At 44.7% G+C, this 18,876-nt stretch overlaps 1 protein-coding gene across 2 annotated transcripts in view; it reads right to left on the reverse strand.

The window, feature by feature from the left end:
- Positions 1–18,876, reverse strand: part of FGF1 (fibroblast growth factor 1) — an 85,821-nt gene that overhangs the window by 33,649 nt on the left and 33,296 nt on the right. The window contains exon 1 of one of the 2 annotated variants that reach the window (XM_025445544.3): positions 13,678–14,140. The exons of the other annotated variant lie outside the window; for it this stretch is intronic. The gene's annotated coding sequence lies outside the window, so the exon portion shown is untranslated. Of the gene's footprint in view, positions 1–13,677; positions 14,141–18,876 lie in introns of those variants that run through there. 2 annotated transcript variants of the gene reach the window in all.

Below are 18,876 nucleotides of genomic sequence, written 5' to 3' on the forward strand. Positions count from 1 at the left end.
GTTTCACACTCCGTAGTGAGAGTTTGATTGATTTGATGTGCAAATATTCTTCACATGGCATTTTTAGCAGTGTAAGTATTATGTGAAGCAGAACATCTGCCTCCCTGAGTCTAATTGTGTTGGGCCCACTCTAGCTAGGAGAGCTCTCCTCACTTCTCTGTCTATACTTCTATAATGCCTATGATAATTTATGATTTTTTAAAAGTTTATTTATTTATGTATTTATTTATTTATTCGTGACAGAGAGAGAGACAGACATAGGCAGAGGGAGAAGCAGGCTCCCCACAGGGAGCCCGATGTGGGACTCGATCCCAGGACCCCAGGATCACAACCTGAGCCAAAGGCAGACACTCAACCACTGAATCACTCATGCATCCTGATAAATTATGATCTTATGTATGTGTTTGCTTACTAGTTATTGACTGTCTTATCCAACACACCTTCCAATACACACATGCGCGCATGCACACACACACACACACACACACAGTGGATTATACGCCTCATGAGGACCCATATTTGGGTTTAATTTGCTCACATAGGACAGCACCGAGATGTGTGCCTGATGCACAGTGATTGCTCGGTAAATACTTGGGAATGAGTGAGTTCAAGAAATATGATCTTAGGAAAGCTGTTCGGTTTAAAACACCTAACTTACCAAAAATAATCCCTATGGAAAAAGGTAATATTTATGTATAGTTTCCTTTTCATACAGGTCCATTTAAGTGGGGCAATTAATGCTTGTCAGAGAATAGTGTTTGCTAAGGGAGTTGAAATCACTGGTTACCCAGATAGGACTTCTAAGGAATAGTAGGAGGCCTGTTCACTTTCTTTTCTCTCATTTACCCTTCAATCTCTACATCCTTTCTTTCTTCCTGTGTTCACTAAGTGCTAGTCAAGTATATGCCAGTCATCGTAAGACAGGGATAATACTAAACCTACCTCACAGGATTACTGTGAGGGTAAAATGAGATCATTGTATTTACCAGTTTCTGGCAAAGTTCCTGACATATGAAGAGCCTGATAGATGTTAGCCATTAACATTTTCAGAAATATTAATGGAGCAACTATGATGCACTTTCTGTCTAAACAGTCTCCAGAATCAGGAAAAAGAAAAGCATCTGTACCACCAGGGAGCTTGTGATGATTTTTGTCATTAGTTTTCTTTGCATAGTATCTATTTTAAGAGCAGAAAGTGATGACATAGTGGCCTCTTGGTTTACAGGTGGGGAAGGTCAGCTAGCCAGAACAAGAGTGAGGAAGTGAACAAAATATGAAAATTTTAAATACAGACAGGATCAATATTACAGGCATTTTCCTTTGGCCTTGGACTCCATATGTGGCTTGGCACAGCACTGTTGCTGATCCTGTCTTTTTTTTTTTTTTTTAAGACTTTATTTATTCATGAGAGACACCTAGAAAGAGGCAGAGACATAGGCAGAGGGAGAAGCAGTCTCCCTGTCAGGAAACTGATGTGGGACTCGATTCCTGACCGGGGCTCACGACCTGAGCTGAAGGCAGACGCTCAACCAATGAGCCACCCAGTTGTCCAAAGGGTATCAAATTTGTGTACTTAGTACCTACTGTCAACCCCCAGCCCAGTCTACTGTCTTAACTTCTGAAATAGCCTCCTCTTTAGTCGATGGCTCCTTCCAAACACTTCTGTGTTTTTATACACAGAAGGATCTTTGAAAACCTACATCAACTTCATTGCTTATAACCTTCTGTGGCTTTTCATTTCCATAAAATAAAGTCTGAATCCTTACCACGGTCTGCAAGATCCTGGGTGACCTGGCCCCTGACCTCTTACCACTCTCTCCCTTTGCCCACTATGTTCCAGTCACTCCTCCATTCCCGTATTCTCTTGGATTCTTGAGTCAGTGTGGTCTCTTCCACGTGGCAGCCTTCATGCAAATTGTTCACTTTCTAGCACCTTCCCCTGGCTGGCTCCTACTCACTCTGCAGATGGCAGCTGAAGCCACCTCCTCAAAGGTCTTCCCTGACCTCCCAACCTAGGTTCTGCCCCCATCCCCATCCCCACTAGTCTCTTTTGTGCCTCCTGTTCTTTCCTTCCCAATGCTTCCCATTATTTGTAATTAAGTATATATCTATCCATGTGTTCATGGGCCTGATGTCTTCCTCCCCTAGTAGACCGTAAGCTCCCGGAGGGCAGAAGCCATGTCTATTTACCATCCTCTCCCCAGCCCATAAACAGTGCCTGGCAAGGAGGGGTTGCTCAATTATTTGTTGAATAAAAGGGACTGAATGAATAAATCAATCTTCAGCTTGCAAAATCCTGACCTCAGGACACTGCTGCAGACAAAAGGACTTTCCTATCCCATTCTGCTATTTGTTTGAACTTTGCTCAAACAAAGTTTGTTGTGAATTTTGCTCTTCTAGAGCAAGTGTTTTCCCCTTAGATTATTTTTATTGGAAAAAGTGAAGCAAATATAGAGATAATTATTGATTGTCACTCATCAAGTCTCTGCTCCCTATCACCAACATCCCTCCTGGGAGCCTGCTGCAGGATTCCTGGGAACCACAGGAAATAAAGTTCACTAAACCACTTGAAATGTTTTTATAAAAATAGATCGGACTTGACTTTCTTCCTGTGGAAAGGCCTCTTTCCTTTGGGCAAACATTGCAAAGAAATGTTATCTGCTCTTAGAAACCTCCCACTTCAATCATCCTCCTAGCAGGATTTATCTGGACTTAGAATCCTGTTCTGAAATGGTCTCCCTACTGCCTGGGTCATCACCTGAGCAAATTGCACATTTATTATTTCCATGCTGCAGCTTTATAGTACCCTGACAGGCTAGATAGGAATCGAGGCCTGCAAGATCTATGGGGACATTCCAGTGCTTGGTTGATCTGCCCTCAGGGGCAGTTTCATCCTCACCGGAGCTTAACCCCACTTTCCTGGGACTGCAGTACAGGTGTGCCACCTTCATCATTTTGATCATTATCCCCTTCCCAAATTCCTTATTTGTGAATTTTATTTAAATTACTGACCTATGGTTTTACTTAAATTTAATTTCCTATTTAAAGGAAGCTTTAGAGACACCTGGGTGGCTCAGTGGTTGAGTGTCTGCCTTCGGGTCAGGTGGTGATCCCAGGGTCCTGGGATCAAGTCCTACATAGGGCTCCCTGTGGGGAACCTGCTTCTCCCTCTGCCTGTGTCTCTGCCTCTCTCTCTGTATCTCATGAATAAATAAATAAGTCTTTAAAAAAAATAAAGGAAGCTTTATCTCTCGAGTGTTAAATGCAAAAGCATCCCATGAACAGAAGGCAGTCCTCAAATACAGTGAAAGGGCAGCTGTGATTGACTTCCGCTTAGGGGCTGTTCCCTGCCCCTGCAGATTTTTCACTTGCAAAGAGAGAAAAGCAATGGAAAATATAATTGTACCAAACCAAGGCTGTCTCCTTGAATACAATCAAAATGATTGAAGGAAACATCAAGGGGGTCTCCCTTTCTTTTTGCAGTGTGATTGAAAGATATCTTTGCACCACTCAGAATTCTGTATCAACAGGGACACATGCCCCTGCTTTGGGAAACAGAGGGTTAATAGGGTCTGTTGCTTTTCAGCAAATGAGCCTTGGATGTCAGTCCCCTTAGGAACCATTAAATGCAAAAGAGAGATAGAAAACAAAATATAGATAACCAGCAATAAGAAGTCTTTAAAAATTATCCCTGATCCTATCAGCCAAGATAACTTCTGTTAACATGTCTATTCGTAGAGATTGAAGCCTTTAGCAAAGGGCCTTATATATAGGAATATCTGAGGTGTTTTTGAAAACAACTTTCTGTTTTCTTAGATTTCTTCATTGTTTGCCTGATTTCTATTTTGTCACTACCTTTATTCGGCATTTTTCTGATTTGGGCTTACTTTTACTTTACTTTGCCCTTTTATTTATTTATTTTCCTGCAGAATCTTGGGCCATTAATATCAGACCTTAAAAATTTTTTCTTAGATATGAGCAGCTAGAGGTAAAAGTTTCCCTTTAATAATTGTTTTAGGTGCCTCCCCAAAATTTCATATGCTATATTTTGTATACTGTTCAGTTTAAATCCTTCTATAAATTCTCCTTGGATTTTTTTTTCTTTTGATGGGTTATTTCAAAGTATGTTGTTTAACTGAAAATATTTGCAGTTTTCCTAGTTATGTTATGGTTTTTGATATCTAATTACACTGTGATCAGAGAATTTATGCCGTATGACTTCAGTTCTGTTAAATTGATTCAGGCTTGGTCTGAAGAAAGTAGAATCATGATTCCACTCTGTAAAATTATATACATATATAGTTTTATAATCTGCTTATTTATAACCACACTTTACTAAATACATTAGGATTTTTTTCCTCGTTTATAAACATAAATCTACACCTCCATTTGTAATGGCTGCATAGGATGATAGGATTCCGTTATGTGGACCTACAAAACTCTGTCAGCTAATCTCTCGTTGGACGCTTGAGTTGTGTACTGTCACAAAACTACTGTAGTCATCTTTGCACCCCATACTCTTACTTCCCCGGGGAGGATTTATGGAAGTGGAATTGCTGGGGAAAGCACATGAATTTTGCTAGGTTTTTTACTCAAAATATTCAGAAAGTTTCCACCCATTAATAGGTTTAAGTTACATTTTTATTCCTTGGCTTATGCGTGCTTCTTTTTTGATGTATACATCTGCTCTTGAAGGTAGAGAAAAAATCTATTTGAAAGTTTCAGACCTGCTGATTTTGGTTTCAAAGTCACCTCATAAAATGGGAACCTTTTCCTTTTGCCTAACATTGGTCCTAGGATTCACAGCACCCATCATGGGATTTCACTCCAGGCGTTTCTGGACACAAGACCCAACCCAAGTGTGGCTCTTCCAACATGGGCTTGGGTGCTTGCCAGAGTCCATTGGGCTAGGTCTGAGGCAGGTAGAAGTCCCCAGGGTAGCAAGGGCAACAGGCAGCTTGGAGTTGACTGATGCTTCAGCTGCTTTTCTCCTCTGTTGCACCACCCTTACCTCTCAGCTCTCACTCACCAGCCCTGACCATTGTTCAAAGCTCACCTCCTCCATAAATCTCCAGGCACCCATGACTGTTTAATCCAGCAATTCCCAGACCTCTAGTAAAATTACCTGTAGGTATTTTATGTCTGTCTCTTTAATCCACTATAAATTTGTAAATGTACAGTAAATTCCTTTTTTAAAAAATATTTTATTTATTTATTTGAAAGAGAGAGAGCGAGAGAGCACACAAGAGCACACACAAACAGGGGGAGCAGCAGAGGGAGAGGGAGATGCAGGCTCCCCACTGAGCAGGGAGCCCAACCTGGGGCTCGATCCCAGGACCCCGGGATTATGATCTGAGCTGAAGGCTGATGCCTAACCAACTAAGCCATCCAGGCGCCCCTTTAGAGTAAATTCTTGCAAGGGGGACCTCCCCTCCCACTCACTAAATCTGGGGCTTTTGTGCCTGCCACAGAGTGCAGTATTGAAGGCTGTGAATAAGCACTGAGCTAAGAACCTGAGGTGAGGCTTGGTCCGGCCAAATACACGCGGCAGGCAGCTGCGAGTTCTTGCTCCTGGAGCGTTCCAGGTGGCGTCTGTCCTTGTATTTAAAATAAGAGACAGCCAGTTAAGAAACCACCGGGATTCAGAATGATGGAGATGATCTCTGAGTCACCTCTTTATAGATAGACTGTGACTGCGGGCAAGTTGCTGCTGTTCCCTGAGTGCGTGTCCTCACGTGAACAGCCCTGCTCACAGGGCAGTTGTGGAGATCAGACTGATAAAAGCGTGGGGAGTGACTAGCGCGGCACGCAGCCTGCGAACGCTGCGGGCGTGTCTGGGGGCTCAGCCCGGCCGCCGCCTCCTGCTCGCGCGCAGCCTCCTGCGGGCCCTGCCCTCGGTCGGTCCGGGTCGCGGGGACCCGCTGCAAGGGCCGCTCGGCTCCGCCCTTCCCTAGAGGAGGGAGGCGGCAGCTTTGGTTCCAGGACTTTGGGTCCCCCTCGCGACTCGTGAGGTCCACAGGTGGGTTGCTCGGTGTTGCATAAAGCTGTATATTTTGCCCAAATTCTTTAGATTTTTCTTAGGCCTTTCCCATTTACCTTGAGCAAGCTTTTCAGTACCTGACCCAGGGGAGCCCAGGAGAGCCCTGGCCCAGGAGAGCCCAGTCCACCTCTGAGGTTCTTCCCTGAGCTGTCCCGATGTCGGTAGGCACAGGGCCTAACTGCCTTTACCTCCTGAGCCTTGGTCCTCAGAGAGGGCCCTTCCTGCCAGGGGACAACGTCAGGGCCCCTCCCCCAGGGGTTTGTTTGCTTGCTTGCTTGCTGGCTGGCTTTCATTCAGATTTTCTTTATTTATCCATGACAGTCACACAGAGAGAGAGAGAAGCAGAGACACAGGCAGAGGGAAAAGCAGGCTCCCTGGGGGGAGGCCCATGTAGGACTTGATCCCAGGCCCCGGGATCACGGGGATCACAACATGAGCCAAAGGCAAACGTTCAACACTAAGCCACCCAGGGGTTTTCATTCACTGGGCCAGACTCGCTGAGCCTGAGTCTGGGCTGGCATCTGCAAGCTCAACACATCTCCCTAAGGGATTCTGATGCATGCCAGAGTGACAGCCCCTGGTCTGGGAAATCCGTTCTACGTGGAGAGAGAGAGAGAGAGAGAGAGAGAGAGAGAGAAGGAATTCAGCCTTGAAAGGGAAAGGCCAGCTTGATTATTTTTCTCCTTTTTAGCAAAGTCACTGAAATATCTCCAAATCTACTCCTTGTTTTCTTTAAAAGCAGTGGCCCGAGGGACACTGCCCATTTTGATATGTTTATTTTTTTCTCTTTCTTTCCATTACTCATATTTCCTTTACTCAAGTATTGTTTGTCCTTGCTGGGGAGGAAGAGAATAAAACAGAAGGTAAGACAAAATGGATGAAGGCTCCTGGTCCATCTAGGCCTGTTCTGCTGTGTGAGACTGGGATGGGAGGGCTTCTAGTCTGTGCAGCAAGAGGCCCAGGCCACCGGCAGACACTCCAATGCATCTTGACTTGATTTGGATTGTTGCAGAGCTCTGGTTTACTGACCATGGTGACACAGGCCCTATTTCTCCAAACCGAACCAGTTCTAAAGAATTAACTGAGGCCTGGTCACAATATATAAGCCAAAGCCCATGATGAGACCAAATCAGGCCTCCAGAGTGAGGAACGTCATTTAGCTTAGGATTGTTATGAGGTTCTGTTACGTTTCAGTTTCTCTCTGCCTCCTACTTTAATCGGTCAGGTCGTTCCCAAGAGTTCAAAGATTAGAGTCCTCCTTTACTCATTTGATGAGCTTCCACTATGTGCCAGACAGGGGGAATATAGTGGGGAACAAGGCAGATGCAGTGAGGACCTCGTGAAGTTCACATTCTAGTAGGGGAAGACCCACTATAAAAAGGGATTCCCAGTGAACTGGATATTGCAGTGACATCCAGGGACCCATGAGGGTTAGATACTGGGTACAGAGCCTGAGAGATGGGAAGACTTTCTAGAAGAAGTGGAGTTTATATTCCTAGTGAATAGGAAAAAGAAGGTAGCAGGAAGAGCATGTGCTAAGGTCCTGAGTCCAGGAAGAACACATTTCATTTGGGGAGAAAATAGTCCACTGTGGATGAGGAGAGATGGCTGTGACTAGAGATGGCAGGGTCAGGCTATGCAGAGCCCTGGAAACTTTTCTCTGGAGGACTGTGGGAAACCACTGAGCGGTGCAGGCTGGGGTATGACATAATCAAATTAGCTTTTTAAAAATGTCACTCTGGCTGCATAGTAAAGAAGTAGGGGAGGAGAGGCAGAAGTAGGGAACAGGTGCAGTAGCCCGAGTGAGAGGCACTGGGACCTCAGATAGGTGATAGATGTGGGCAGAGGCCACCTGTGGTGTCCATTCTTCCCAGCTTCCCAGCCACGATATGCTGGATCACAGACGCAGGAGCCTCCTTTGAGAGAGACAGCAGCATTCAGCCAGTGCATGGTACTGAGAGAGGAGATTAACTTGGATTTTAAATTCCTCACTGCCAACTATACCACAAAATATAATTTCTGCATGAAATGGCTGCTTTGAGACAGAGGGTCTCATTGATCTTCAATAGCAGATTTAGAAATGAGGCATCGTGACATCTTAACAGATGACAAATAATGCTGGGGAGCCAGAGTGCCCTTGCTGCCTGACCTGCCTGTCTGAGCATTGAGGGCTGTTGTCCCTGCTCCTCTCCATCCTGCTGTGACTCACCAAATGACTGGACAGATCGTCTGTCCCTCGGTGGCATGTGTATGACCTCAAAGAACTGAATTTCCGAGTCATGCTACTATGCTTTATAAAATGTACAAGATAGTGTCACTCTGGGAGTTTTAAGGGCAAGTGAGACAGCCTGGAAGAGAAGGAGCAGACCAGCCAGCTCTCAAGATGCCTGCTGGTCTTAGGATGCCCTGGGCCCTGGTGACACCACAGGGGATGGCTGAGGTCATCTTAGGGCGCTTCATTCATTCACATAGCAAATGGTTGTTAAGAATCGACTGTTCCCAACCCTGTTCTCAGATGGCGAACAAAGCTTGGCAGTGTCCTTACCCCATGGAGCTTACATTCCAGTCATTTCCTGAGGCAAAACCAGTGACCCGCACTGCCTCCACTCTCTCTTGGTCTTGGTGTTGAATAAAAAGGCCCATGTTCCCTGGCATCGGCCCCTTCAGTCGCCTCTAACCAAAGTGAACGTCCATCTTATAAATGTGCCAAGCTTGCTCTCACCTCCGGGCCTTTGAACTTGCTTTTCCCTCGGCTTGGAACTCCCTTTGCCAACATTGCCTCCCACCCCAAACGCATTCCTACTTCTCCTTCAGATGTTACTCAAATAAGCCTTCTTTTACCACCAGCCCCAGGACCAAGCCCAGCCCTCCAGGGGTTGTCCCTTATCCCTCTGTCCTTCACTGGCGCTGTTTCGCAGACTCTTTCTCTCTTTCGACTTTGCTCCATTAGGAGATAGTCATTGCCTGTGGTGCTCAGCTTTTTTATCTGCAATGCTGCAATGTCTTGCACAGTCATGGTATGTAATATGTGCTTAATGAATATTTGCTGAAAGGAATGAGGGCAGGAGGGGGATGACGAGATATATTGTATGGCACAGCATATTGTTTTTGCTAAAAAGACCTGTGCTGTGCAGAAAAACCCCTCATGAACCAAAGCGTGAGAAACTGTGCTAATTGCCAGTTGCCATACTGAATCCCAAGATGAATGTATTTTTTTAAAGATTTTATTTTATTTATTTATTTTTAAAGCACCGGACTTCTTCTTCTTTTTTTTTTTTTAAAGATTTTTTTATTTATTCATTTATGACAGACATAGAGAGAGAGAGAGACACAGGCAGAGGGAGAAACAGGCTCCATGCCAGGAGCCCGATGTGGGACTCGATCCCGGGACTCCAGGATCGCACCCTGGGCCAAAGGCAGATGCCAAACCGCTGAGCCACCCAGGGATCCCCTAAAGATTTTATTTTTAAGTAATCTCTGCACCCAACGTAGTGCTCAAACTCATGACCCCGAGATCAAGAGTTGCATGCTATACAGATGGAGCCAGTCAGGCGGCCCCAAGTATGAGTATCTTTGATTGATTACATCAATATGACGTTAATGCTACATATTTTCTAAAACCATTGCTCTCTCCCCACAAAAACTGACAGCTCAGAGAGAGATGAAAAAAACCAGGGAAGAGATGAGTCAATCTGTTATTATTCATTAATTCGTTCAACAAATACTTATTAAATTCTATGATTTATCAGGCATCGAGGACACAGAGGCAACAGAAAAGCCAAGTCCTTGCTTTCATTGTCTCTTTTTATTCCTGTAGGGGGAGATACTTGCATTTTTAAAGAGTGAACAGCTGACTAAGACAATCTGAAACAATGCCAATTCCTCTATCCCTCCAGTGAAATCAGATACCTGTGGCCGGAGAGGGGGAGTGCACCAGCAGGTGGAGGGTGGTAGGGGTGTCTCTGAGGGTCACACTGAGCTGTGACCTTTGAGGATGAGCAGGAGTTCAGTGGGTGGGGTCAGGGCTGTGTGCAGAGCCCCGTGTGCCCAAGTGTGCCTCACTGGCTAGAGGAGACTCTGTGATCCTCAGGAGCAGGGAGCTGGCACATTTCAGGGAAGAAAAGTCAGGATCTAAACTTCGTTCCAATTGTTAGCCCAGAATAGGCAAAGGACTCAAAATAACTCACCAATTGGTGGGCCACAAGAGTTAATATAATCTCTTCCAAGGACAGATGCTTCTCTGAGGGCCAGTGCTGCCTCCGTCCTGCACCTGTCCTGATCCTTACCAAACTCATTGTTTCCTCCTGCAGCGTGTTGGCTGGAGCGGTTTGTGGCAGTCGCTATATTCCACCCAGCAATTATAGTTATTTGCATCCTCTAGTTGGCCTCCTGAGTGGCTTTTCAGCTCCTTGGGGACAGGGATTGGATCTTAGGTACTCCCTTCCCCCATGGACACACTCTTGTCTTGTGCTTAGTAAGTGCTCAGTGAATATGTGCTGACATTTACTAAATTGGGTAACTAAGATTTCTGGCTAGTATTTTGAACATATGCCTGTTTTAAAAAGAGCCTTGATTTAGGGGAAAGGAATGGTAATTTGGAACATAGAACTCTTGAGGGAGACCCACACCCAGATGGTTCTAGTCGAGAGGTTTTCCGGTGAGGATGGCAGGATAAGAAAAGCGAGTTGTGGGGGCCACAGAAAGAAGGAGGGCCCTGAGGACTAAGTGGCTAATATGGCTGTTTCAGTCCTGGTGCTGGTCGAAATCCATTGAAAACAGTCTTGTATGCTACTTCCAGCACGATGCCACAGATTTCCACATTCGCTCTGAGATTTCTGCTGCCCCCCTTGGTTGGTGGGTTGGTTAAGAAGTTGGTTGGGGTTTCTTATTTCCTTGGTCACTTCTTCCTTCCAGTGGGAAGAAAGAAATATATATTTTCCAAATATATAGAGTGTTTTGTCCTGATTAATCTAGATAAATGCAACTAGAATGTGTCTTTAATGATCATTTAATTAGTATTTTTAAAAGTGAATGAATTAGTGTTCAAACTGGAATTTATCTCATGGAAATTTGGTATCACTACTAGAAATACATAACCGGCACCAGTTGCTGCAAGAGGTAGTTGTAAAAGAGTGATCAGAATAATAGCATGTTAGGAAATTAAAAAAAATAAGAAGTGTATAACTATAAAGTCGAATTTGTTTATGCTGTCTTATGAAGTGCTTCCTAGATGTTGTCTCATTATTTCATAGAGCGGCACCTTAGTATATACTGCTACTCTCTTTTTCATAGATGAAAAAACTGAGCTCTTAAGAAATTAACTCCCAGAGTGAGGAGGTCTTTCGATCTGAATTATCATTTAGCTTTTTGTTGGCAAATGACATGTGTGAAGAGGACCGCATTAATTTCATGGAGGTAGAAAGTAGAAAGTAGAAAGATGGTGGGGCCAGAGCTTATTAACTGCTAAAACATAAATTTATGTATGAATTGTTTGCTTTTGTAAGTAAAGATCAAATCTAATGAAGCTTGGAAACACAAAGCAAAACAGCAAGGGTAGAAGGGAGCTCTGAACTGGGGGCGGGGAGTGAAGGGAAGCATCCGCTGTTAGTGGAGGGGTCGCTGCCCCTGGGCTCCCCAGGGCACCACGGGGGTTGCTGGGCAGTGATGTGGCCTTAGGACAGGATGAGGAATGGCCTGGTGAGAGAACAGGGCTACACGGAGACAGGGAAGGAAAGAGAGGGCCCCAGTGCTTTGCTTCTCTCTTGGCTGTAGCTCATTAAGTAAACTCAAGTTCATTTTCCTTGTCCCCTCAGACGAGGTTAAAATCCTGATGGAGGCCTGAGGGGCTAGTCCTGTGGGGCCTTCTCAGGGTCAGAAAACTCACATGCAAGCTCCTTTGTTTACATCAGCAAATCCAGCTGTGTCGTGCAAGTGCTTGACCGGCCACTGACTCTCAACTCAAAACAGATGTCCCGGCTGCACAGGGGGAGCACGCAGGGCTCCTGCACGGGTGGAACTCTGTCTTGATGAGTCGGGGAAAGGACAAGAGACAGATGGCACTAGGTATGCCAGGAATTGACTACAGCAGCAACCTACTAGACCTGGCTGCGTGCTGGCTCGAGCCCCTTGGGCTCCCAGAGGAGATACTCAGAGAGGACTGGAGAGGCCAAGCTGCAGTTCTGCCCCAGCAAGTGAAATTTCTGTGTGTGTTGGACGGTGGTGTTTCAAACTGCCTTTGGCGGGGATGTGGAAGGAGATGAGGTCCCCTAGGCTCGAGGAGGGGGAAGTGGGATCAGAACCAGGATTCCGCTTGGATCTCAGTCCTAGAAACTTCTCTTCTAGTTTCTGTCTATGTAACATTTTTGAATGTTATCCATATGGTAGATTGTGAAATAAATCTCTGCTGATAAATAAATGATTATCTAATAAATGATGAGGTTAATCATTATGTTAGACTTTTTTCAGGTAACACTTACTGGTTAGAAATGTCAGGGAATGATGAACAACAAAGTCCTCCCTAAAGAACCAGGCATTTTCACATACACTAGATGCAGGAAGCCCCGTGTCATCTACACACTTATTTGAACAAACCGGCTTGCATTACATACTACCCTGTACTCTGTGAACTGATATTCACATAGATTTGCAAAATTGAACATTCTGATACAATTCTTCCTTGAGGGAAAGGATGAAATCAGGGCAATAACAATTATTTCAGATATGAAGAACTGATTTTAAAAGACAGTACTATATAGGTATATATAGTATATATATATACTGGAAAGTGAGAATACAAATCAGGCACACACACATAAATGTGACAACAGCCACCACTGAATGGTATGGTTATAGATGACTTTTGTTTTCTTCTTTGTATTTTTCCATATTTCCCTCCCTTTTTTCCACAAATAGCATGTATTATTTGTACAGAGAAGTTTTCATTTTGAAAATCCATTAAAAATGTTCTGTACCCTCTCACTATAGTCTAGGGGTCCATGCCTTGACTTACTGCTACAAATTCTTCACTCACGGCTCCCTCTAGAACAACAGGCCTTCTCTTCTTCAGATAAAATCTGAAAATTTCTCGATTGGGAGCAATTGCTATCCTTAAGATTCAACATGGTACCCATATAAGAGGTAATACGTGAGGGACTAGGCTTCCAATCCCTTATGATGCACTTAGCACACACACAAAAAAAGACTCTTTCTAATATGATTGTTTTTCTTCCTCTGACCTTTCCATTCTATGGCTCCCGTCAGCAGACTCTAGTTACAGTAAAGCAGATCTGCATTTGCATCCCGCGCCACCATCTGCTAACCACGGGACCTTGGCCAAGTCATCTATAATCTTTGCGTCTCCGTCTGTTTGTCTGTAAACTAATAGGCTTATTATGAGGAGTAAATGAAATAATGCATGCAAGTTCATGTTAGCACAAGCAGTAAACGTTGGCTATTATCATTAGTATCTCCTTGGCTTGTCCCTGCTATCTTTTACAACCGTTATATGGAAGACATTTTTCTGATTTAACTGGTTTTTATAAGTTCAAGGCATCCTTTGAGAACTGGGGCCTTCCATAATGGCCTCAGGATCCCTTAAAAAAAAAGAGAGAAAGGCTCAGAATGTAATTCCTCCTTACCTGCTGGCACAGGGCTCGTTTCCCCACAGAAGCTTCAAAGTCTGGTTGAGCAGCAAACTTCACTCCCTCCAGAAACCCCTGGGAGCCTGGCTGCTTGGCCCCATTGCCTGCTTCCCTCAATAAGCCAGCGCTCTCTTTAAACTGTTCCTTTTGGTTTCTGTGACTCAGACTATCTTAGGTCATTCTGAGACAGGCTTCTCCTCCCTACCTTCCCTACTTCTACCTGTTGTCCTGGACATTTGTCATCCTTTTGACTGCCCACTATGTGAAGCCACATCTCCTCTGTGAGGGATTGCCTACCCCCCAGGGTCTTGGTCTGGCTACACCCTTCCTGTGATATTGGACCACCACACCTTGCAGTGACTTCTTTGGGCAACCCCAGGTTCTCTAGATTCTTTTTCTATTTATTAGTAGTCAGAATCAATTTTGGTTGCTCACAATTAAGAAACCTAGCCAGCTTCTGCTCCAGCATAAATCCTTCAGCTGTTAGTGCTTCAAACTCTCTGTGCTTCTTATGTCCTATCATTTCTTACACTCTCCTGGTTATGACATCATATTAGAACTGTCTTCTCATCTTCCCCAGACTGTTAGCTCCGTGAGGACCGGGACTAAAGCCATCTATATCGCTGCAGTATCTCTATCAGGTAACAGAGTGCCTGGTACGTAGTAGGCCCTCGGCACATGCCACATGGATGAACAGGCAAGCAAACCTTGCCACACAAGTGGGGACCAGAGCAACCACAGTAGTTTCACATGGAGAATCAGTTAACTTGCCAGCTTTCTGATAACCTGGCACCATGCCCAGTCTGATTCTAGGGGAAGCCAGATTTCCTTTAGGCTTTGGCAAGGAAGGGGATATTCCAGCAGCATCTTGAGTGGGAGGGTGTGATGTTGGCCGCGTCTTGAAGTGGGTGAGTAATCCCCCAGGCAGCACTTAGCTTTAAACTCTGGCTTATAACTCGGTCATCTCCTGAAGCTCCCAGCTTAAAATGGAAAGTGGCATTACTCATGGTGGAGAGCAGACAATAAAAAAAACATTTAGGTGGGGCCCGACACAATGGAGTGAGTATTCCCTGATGATGGATGAGAGCATCTCCGCCCTGAGCACCCTCAGCCCCGGCAGACAGCTCAGTCATAGCAGGGCTTTTGAACAACACCTCTAACTTAGCTCATCACTCAGTACCTTGCTCTTTGGGGTATTGGAAGACACTGTGTTTCTCAGCCTACAGCAAGCTCAGTGGGAAGAAATGCCCCTCGATCCATATGAACAGGTGGTATAAAGCAGTGGTTGCAAATGTAAACTCTGGCATCCAACAAACCTGGGTCTGAATCCCAGCTTGTTTGTTCTAGCTCTGTGACCTTGAGTAAGTTATTTAACTCCTCTGATCCTCAAGTTCCTAATTTGTAAAATGGGTTAAATATCTACTTGTATCTACAAGTAGATAGGTCATGGGAAAAGTAAATCAGACAATCTGTATAAAGCTTTTATCACAATGCCTGGCACATAATCAACACTCACTAGATGATTGCTGCTGGAGCTGATAATGTTCTTTGATCACTTTCCTCCCACAGCCTCCATTACTTGTCCATACTTTCTGGTGTTGTTTCTCTGTTAATCTCACTCAGCCTCCATGGCCTTCTTCCAGGAATGATCCCTTACTTCTGGCACCCAGGGAGCTCTGGCCACACCCCAGCCTCCCTTCATAGCCACTATTCTCCATTTCCTTCTTCTTTTTCTCTCACTTTCTCGGTGTCTTCCAGCTTGCACACCAAGAGCCCACTGCCTAATATCTGACCTGCCATTGTCTTACCCAGTGCAGAATCCATGGCTTGCATGCCACAAGGCAAAATGTGCTATAATAAATCAATCTGATTATAATGAACAAATTTGGCATGAGGTTATAAAGTAACCTGGGCTAAACATCAGTCACCAGTGCTCCAGCATAATAGACATGCACCCACAGAAAGCAAAAGACACCACAGTCCAGTCTTACCAACTTGGGCCATATGGGGGCAGCAATGGTGATAATTACAAAGGGAGTTTTTCTCTTGGGAAAGAACATACCACCAGCTTTTCTAATAATAGACTTCTTTAGTGAGTTCATACAGTAGATTCAGATTTTTAAAATTTTTTATTTATTCATGAGAGACACACAGAGAGAGGCAGAGACTTAGGCAGAGGGAGAAGCAGGCCCCCCAAGGGGACCCTGATGTGGAACTTGATCCCAGGACCCCGGGATCATGACCTGAGCTGAAGGCAGATGCTCAACCACTGGCCACTCAGGTGTCCATATTCAGTTTTTTTTTTTTTTTTTTTAAGGATATACTCTTGTCCTAAAGCATGCATTACTATTTAGAGGTAAACAACAACATACGCATGTCAAGACTTTCAGCATTGTATGAGGTAGTTCTATACCAATGACCCAGATACTCAGCAGTCATCACTTCCTCCGGGTTAAGGAAACCTGTCACCTTTGATCACTGATGACTAGATTATCCTCAAGTGATCGATCATCTCAGGATGTGTCCTCATCCTCATTTATTCCACACATTTAATGAGTAGCCTTCTGTGTGCTGGGCACATTTCTGGATATCATGGAGGATATGATAAAAGAATGGGAGGCAAGCTTTGCCCTCCAGGAACTAGCAGCCCAGCAGAGGAGGTAAACACACAGAAATAACTCATGGGGGAAAATGTGACCCTGATGCCTTGTTTTTTATAGGAGTCCCCAGGAAGCACAGCTCACTGATGACAGAGATATTAGGAAGCAGTGGTTACTTGAGATGGTTTGTATGTGGGACTAGGGCCTCAAAAGGCAAAAATTGAAGGTACATTGGACAGAGACTACAGCATGGGAAGAACAGGGTTAGAAAAATGCATGGTGAGAATGGGAATCAAGACACTTTGAAAAAAAAAAAGACACTTTGAATTAGGAGGAGCTCATATATATAATGGGTTCTTGGGGGAAAGGGAGTAAAGCTGGAAAGATAATCTAGGTAGATATTATATCCCACTTCCTGTTCAGCTTCTCCACTTGGATGTCTAATACTTATCTTAAGATTACGTAGATGTTGTTGATTTCCCCCATTGCAGTCCCCAGCCTTTCTTTCTCAAGTATTTCAAATCTTAGTAAATGTCCCTGATGTCTCAACTGAAAAACGGGGAGAAGTCTTTCTGTCTCGATTTTGCCAAGGCCCATTCTGTTCATCAGCAAGTTCTATTATTTCTTGCTTCAGCCTCTATCCTCTGTCTGTCCTCTTCTGACTTCTCCATTACTACCATGTGTTCCAAGACACCTTTTCACACCTGCCTCCTATTTTAACCCTTGGCCTCCTCCTAGAGCAGCTTGCTTAAGTCAGATTACATGGCCTTGCTCCAGTAGAACCCTCTAGTGGCTTACTATTACTCTCTCCTTGGGAAGATGATGCCCTGTAGCCTCATCCCTCACAGTTCCCCCTTTACTCATTGTACTCTACCTACACCACCGGCTTTCCTTCTCTTCCTTGCCAAAGCATGGACCTACCACACCACGTTTGCATTTGTTGTTCCATCTCCCGGAAACACTGTTCCCTCAGCCTGAAATGCTTCTCTGTCCTTAGACCTTCACATGTCCATTTGTCAGCTCAGATGTCCTCCCTGCACAAGGACCTTCCCTGACCACCCTAATTAAAGCAGCCCCTTCTCAGATTTTCTCTACTCAAAACTACTTTTTCCTTTGTAGCCCTTATCTGAAATGCTCTCCAATATTGATGTTTATTTTTCCATTTCATCACCACCACTTCCACTAACAGGTAAGCTCCACAAGGGCTTTATCTTACCACCATCTTTTCAGTACTTAGCACAATCCTAGCCTGCACAGGTACTTATTCATGACACACAGGTGGCTTGGGCCACACACCCAGAAATCCTAATTCATTTGTCTGGGCTGGGGTCAGGCAAAAGAAGTGTTAATTAATTTGAATCTTCTAACTATATGCATATTTTTAAACCATGTTATACCTGGCATGAGCCCCAAGTAGTTCTAAGTTTAAGACAGAGTTAGGAATACTGACCTAGGGAATGGAAATCTCTCTAGCATCTTACTATTTGTGGTGGGATCCTTGGATCAGCAGCACAGGAATCACCCAGGTACTTGTTAGAAATGCAGAATCTCAGGCGCCATCCCAGACTTAGAGAACCAGAATCTGCAGTTCAACAAGATACCCTAGGTGACTTGTGTGCATATTCAATTTAAGAACAACTGACCTAGCAGAAATACGGAATTCCCAAGGACTAAGTACTTTGAACTTGGCAGGACAAGTTTGTTCTAATGGTAGGACTTTGAGGTGGGCATGTCCCTCAGACAATTGGAAAGGTGATTCTGAAACCACAGAAAGAGAATTCAAGAGGAAGTGGGCATCTTCCCCAAAATGCGCATTGAGGGTTGGCATCTAGGGGCTTGGTAAGGTCATCAGTGAAAAGAAAAACAAGAGAGAAGAGAAGAAGACAGAGTTGGTGGGCCATGGGAGAGCCCCAGGATGACATGAGAGGAGATGAGCTGAGGTGCTGACATGAGAAAAGGGATTGATAAGGAATGTTTCCAAAAGTACGGGCAGGGGACAAGGTCAAGAAACAGACCACCAAACATAATCAGATTTGCAGAAAGTCTTGAGGTCTGTCTCTGGCGGTGCCTGGATGGGGGAGCCAGGAGAGGGGACAAGAGGCTTGAGTCCACATGAGGACGTGGGAGCGGTGAGCCCACATCACCCTCCCGGGAATGACTGGATTCAACCAAAAAAAAATTCATGTCTTGAGGGAGTAAGAAGGGAGAGCAGCTTCTCTCGAATGAGAGACTTGAGAATGTTTATCAAGAAAAAAATCTGTAGGGCGCCTGGGTGGCTCAGTCAGTTAAGTGTCTCCTGCAGCTCAAGTCATGATCCCAGGGTTCTGGGATGGAGCCCCATGTAGGGCCGCTTGCTCAGTGAGGGGTCTGCCTCTCCCTCCTTCTCTCCTCCCCCTTCGTGTTCTCTCTCTCTCAAATAAATAAAATCTAAAAGAAGAAGAAGAAGAAGAAGAAGAAGAAGAAGAAGAAGAAGAAGAAGAAGAAGCCGCCTGCAGGGAAAAGAGATTGAGTCTATTCTTTTGAACTGTCTTTTTTTTTTTTTTTAAGGGTTTTATTTATTTGAGAGAGAGAGGGAGAGAACATGCACATGCAGAAG

Source organism: Canis lupus, chromosome 2 (assembly GCF_003254725.2).
Source record: "Canis lupus dingo isolate Sandy chromosome 2, ASM325472v2, whole genome shotgun sequence".
In the NCBI taxonomy this organism is placed as follows: Eukaryota; Metazoa; Chordata; class Mammalia; order Carnivora; family Canidae; genus Canis; species Canis lupus.